Genomic DNA, 6000 nt, shown 5'->3' on the forward strand with positions numbered 1-6000 from the left:
AACATTATTAATCATAACTTTTACTTGTGTGTCAGTAAAAGTGGCATAAATTTGGTTTTATCTAGATTTAACGATAATTTATTTAAGTCAAACCATATTTTTAATTTATTAATTTCTGATGTGACCCCCTCCAAAAGCTGCTTCAGAAAATATTAGTATCATCAGCAAAAATCACAAATTTTAAACGGTTAGTCACACTACATATGTCATTTATGTACATAATAAATAATTTTGGACCCAATATTGACCCCTGTGGTACTCCACAGGTGATACCCAAACAATCCGATCTGAACTCCCCCATTTGAACAAATTGTAGTCTGTTACTTATGTAACTTTTCATCCAATCTAATGCAATTCCTCTGATACCATACTTTTCCAGTTTATTGATTAACAAACTATGATCAATTGTATCGAAAGCTTTTTTTAAATCAATAAATACTCCCACTGCATATTGTTTGTTATCTATAGCACTGGTAATGTCTTCAATTAACTCCATAATTGCCATTGATGTAGATCTATTTGATCTGAATCCATATTGACTATCAACCAATAATTCATGCTTCTCAATAAAATGATCCAATCTGATTACATACAATTCTTCTAATATTTTGGAGAACTGAGAGAGTAAAGACAATGGCCTATAATTTGTGAATTTATTTTTCACTCCAGATTTATATAGTGGAATGATTTTAGCAATTTTCATTTTGCTTGGGAATACACCTGTTTTGAAAGACAAATTATAAATATGAGTTAACGGTTTACCAATTGCACCAATGATTTCCTTAATTAAAACCATATCAATATCATTCACGTCTGTTGACTTTTTATTCTTACAATTATTTACAATATCAATAATCTCAATTTCCTCAGCTGGTTTCAAAAACATAGAGTAAGGGTTACCCAGCAAACATTGGTCCGACGGCGACGTCGTGTGCCCGGCCAAAAATAGTCGCAGTAGGACAGCTTCAATCGGTAGAAATATGTAACACAGAACATTTCCTAAAAATGCATTCAGATATGTTTGTACATGTCTATAGTTCTATGGGGTTGCATGTATACTTGTTACTTTGACTTTTAGCTGCGTGTAGTTCAATATTTACCCGTGTTGTGAATCGGTTGTGAGATGACGTCACTATTTGACGTCTTTTACACGTGCATTACACGTCCATCGTGACCCTCTATGAAATCCTTGTGGAATATGCAAAAGCTGTGCTTACACCTTGATTAATACTGCAATAATTAAGTGCACCAAGTAGTTTTTAAGAGGTTTTAAAGAGGTTGTGAATAGACGTCCACTGACGTCTTTTACACGTCTCATCACGGTTGTGAAAAGACTTCAAGCAAGACTAACAGGAAAACAATTATTTTATACAAAGTACATACATTTACTTTATCTTGTTTAAATAAATTATAATCACAAACTGCCCAGTGTGGTTAAGTGATTGCCATGCTACAATTTAGTCATCATTTCAACCTGTTTTATGTATTCGTTGTTATTATTTTTATGGAATCTATGCATATACATGTAAAACAGATATATATCCGGTCACCATTTCGGTCTGAGTTGGATGTAATTGCCAAAACGTTGCTGCCAAGATGTAGACACAAAACATAGTAATATATTTCGTGATATTACAAAATCCCGCGATAGGATAGATTATCGATTATCTCGCGAGATCTCTGGAACATCCAGCAGGCAACCATGAGGAAGAGGACTCGAGGAGGGAGATGTATCGATATTTATTATATAAAATCTACTGTTGGGTAAGTACATTTTGTATTATTTGATTAACGTGCTTGAGTTTTACTTGTTTGACACGAAGGAACCGAGAGAAATGATGCCCACGTTGTCAACTGAAATTCACTGAGAATGGCTAAAACTCGCTAACGTTAGCAGGCTAAAAGTGACTTATATTGATGTAATTTTTATTGGTACGCTTTAATTAATTATTCAGGGGACATCACAGCCCTCCTGTCTTATCAGAAGTGTCCTGTTCACTTTCTCACAGTTACACACCTAGTTAAGAGTGTTTCTCAACGGCAACACATTAAAACACAACATCTTTTATACAATAAAAATACAATCTAATGCATGTTGATTGCCTTTTTCTAATGTTTCATTCATGATTCATTCATCTTGTTCCAAGGTTTTTTATTTATTTATTTATTTTTAGCTGTAGACCATAAAGATATTTTGAAAATAAGTGCATGTCATTTATCTCGAATTTTTTATTTTATTTATTTTAAAAATAAATATATTAATCAAGTCTACATCACAAACAATAACACATTATTTGTGGAAATATGCAAAAAAGAAGCATGTTCTGATTTAGCACATTTTATTGTTTTTGAACAGTTTAGCATCTGTTAACCAAACTAAAATACCAATTACAAAATATTAAATTATTATATAAAGGGGAAATTCTGTCATTTACTCACCCTCATGTTTCAAAACTGTACACCTTTCTATGTTCTGACGATATTGTTTTCACGTTATCTTTACTGGGTCAATGACAAATAAGAATCTTCATGATGATTAAAATCTATTAAAAAAAATTAGTTTTTCAATGTAATCTTTGTATCCATTTTGGATTTCTGAAATAAGTTTACAGGCCTACCATTTTCGTCAGAAATACGATTTAATGAGGGTCATCACTGAATAAAAAGTGCTGAAATACTCAATCTTGAAGTCCATAGTTATTGTCAAAAATTTCTATTTTCGCAGAATTTGTTTATTAATGTATTTATTAATTGCATTTATTTTTAAATACTTTAATCATATAAATAATATTAAGAATATTATATTTGAACGTGGCATAACCACCTTGCAGGAGCCATTGTTGTCATGTGACAAGAAAATCATAAAACATAGAAGACCCTCATCATAAAATATGTTTGAAATCATTGCTATTTATAAAATCAAAGTAGCGTAAATGATGTTAAACTGTAAAGAACCGACATGAACTAAAATATTACATTTCTGAGAATGCGTTCACATGTTTTCGACTAAAATGTTAAAAGATGGTTTCTTTTTATCATGTCTTTATTAATCTTGTCATTGACTTACACGGATGTCTTATAAACACAAAGATATTTGGAAGAATATTTGTAACCAAGCAGATCTCACAATCCATTAACTGCCATTGTAGGAAAAATGATTATGATCGTAACATGAGGGTGAGAAAACTATCCCTTAAACACATGACAGTAGTTTGGCTCATTTCTTGTAACCTCCACCCTCATCTCTTCCTGGAGCGAGCTTCAGGTTTTCTGCCATCGCTGCATCAGTCTCAGAGACTCCACCTCTTCACAGCAGCTGAGGGAAGAGAATATATTTATTTTTAAAATAAAAAATTTGAGATAAATGACATGCACTTATTTTCAAAATATCTTTATGGTCTACAGCTAAAAATAAATAAATAAAAAACCTTGGAACAAGATGAATGAATCATGAATGAAACATTAGAAAAAGGCAATCAACATGCATTAGATTGTATTTTTATTGAATAAAAGATGTTGTGTTTTAATGTGTTGCCGTTGAGAAACACTCTTAACTAGGTGTGTAACTGTGAGAAAGTGAACAGGACACTTCTGATAAGACAGGAGGGCTGTGATGTCCCCTGAATAATTAATTAAAGCGTACCAATAAAAATTACATCAATATAAGTCACTTTTAGCCTGCTAACGAGTTTTAGCCATTCTCAGTGAATTTCAGTTGACAACGTGGGCATCATTTCTCTCGGTTCCTTCGTGTCAAACAAGTAAAACTCAAGCACGTTAATCAAATAATACAAAATGTACTTACCCAACAGAAGATTTTATATAATATATATCGATACATCTCCCTCCTCGAGTCCTCTTCCTCATGGTTGCCTGCTGGATGTTCCAGAGATCTCGCGAGATAATCGATAATCTATCCTATCGCGGGATTTTGTAATATCTTTTTTTTTTTTTTTGACTTTTTTTTTTTATTTAACAAAATGCACAGGGGATACAGAATCAAGCACAAAAAAATAAAAAATAATACAGTACACTCAGAGTAAAGCAAGGCAGTAGATAAGGGATAGTCTACTAAAAAAAAAAATTCACAAAAGATTCATAGACATTACAAATACAAAAGATGAATAAAGGATTTTGTAATATCACGAAATATATTACTATGTTTTGTGTCTACATCTTGGCAGCACCGTTTTGGCAATTACATCCAACTCAGACCGAAATGGTGACCGTATATCTGTTTTACATGTAGTAGGGCTGTGAATCTTTGGCAAGGCAGCGATTCGATTACGATTCATAGGTTTTCGATTCAAGAACGATTTTTGCAAATTTAGAACAATTCGATTCGATTCACAATTAAATTCGATTCGATTATAACGATTCGATTCTGCATTCTTTAAGTGCATTCACGGGATTATTTAAATGCTTCTACTAAATTCTTTAAATGCTTAGTCAGGGGGCAAATTACAGTAGCATTTATGGTTGGAGAACCATAGGTTAGAAAAAAAAACTTGTGTCCATTGTTAAATGCTAGTTTAATGATGCGACATGGCATACGTAAAAATGTATGTAAGCCAGGTTTTTAAAAAAGAGCTTAAAGAGTATTATGTATAAGCTAACATTTTGTCACACCAGGGGCGTAGCCATAATTTCAGAAGTGACAGAAATGTCAAATACAATCATTTTATGTATGTAGCCTATATAATAATAATAATAATAATTATTATGATTTTTTTTTTTTTTTTAAGGAATTATCTTCTTTTTTAATTACTTTTAATTAGCTGTAATAAATCAAATACACTGCTGGAAAATAATCAATCATTTGTAATCAATATTTTTTTCCTAATGGCAATTTTATGATTGTTTTATATACTAGGCTACATTTAATTAGCAATTATTTAAATTTTCTGCACAGAATAAGGTAGAAAATATACTTTATAGTTTCTGTACTGTAATAAATGTCAATTAGCACTGCATCATTCATAAATTGTTTGTGGGTTTCATCAGTTCATTCTGCTTTTATTCAGTTTAGCTGCAGATATAGCCTGGCACGTCTATGAGAGCGAGATCGCTTCTCTTTCAGTGTGAAAACGTCTTCATCTCTATTTAACTTTTCCTCTCCATCAGCGAATGATTCTGAGAGAAAACGTTTGCTAATGAAACAAACGCTACTTTCATGCATCTGATTATCAGATAAATCTCGCGCTCTTATTTCAAGGTCGTTGTTAATGCTGTGATTATTTTAAAAGTTTCCTTCGTATATTCGGTTCATCCGCATTGTTTAAAAACATTTATCATTCAATGGATCTGTGCGTATGATTTAGACTCTTACATTTCTGCTCTGTCTATGCAATAAATACAGCTGTCGACGGCTCCGGTAACTCCGTCGGTGAGCTGCAGAGAGCCATTGACAAACTACAGAAAAGTAAAACTACTTCACTTTAGCATTAGCTACTGGCCACGAGTCCTATAGATCACACGTCAGCTGCGTCAGAGACGAACGGAGCGCGAGCGCAATCCTGTGACAGTCTCAGGCGGTAAACAGTGTCAATGTCAATGTCGGCAATTTTGATTCAAACGGCATTTTGAATCGATTACTGTCCAAGATCGGTGATTCACGATTCAAAAATCATGTTTCAAGATTGATGCATATGAATCATCAGGGTTTGTAATCGATGCATCGAGAAAACGAGTGAATCGTTACACCCCTAACATGTAGATATATGCATAGATTCCATAAAAATAATAACAACGAATACATAAAACAGGTTGAAATGATGACTAAATTGTAGCATGGCAATCACTTAACCACACTGGGCAGTTTGTGATTATAATTTATTTAAACAAGATAAAGTAAATGTATGTACTTTGTATAAAATAATTGTTTTCCTGTTAGTCTTGCTTGGAGTCTTTTCACAACCATGACGAGACGTGTAAAAGACGTCAGAGGACGTCTATTCACAACCTCTTTAAAACCTCTTAAAAACCACTTGGTGCATTTAA

This window comes from Carassius carassius, chromosome 44, assembly GCF_963082965.1.
Source record: "Carassius carassius chromosome 44, fCarCar2.1, whole genome shotgun sequence".
NCBI classification, from domain to species: domain Eukaryota; kingdom Metazoa; phylum Chordata; class Actinopteri; order Cypriniformes; family Cyprinidae; genus Carassius; species Carassius carassius.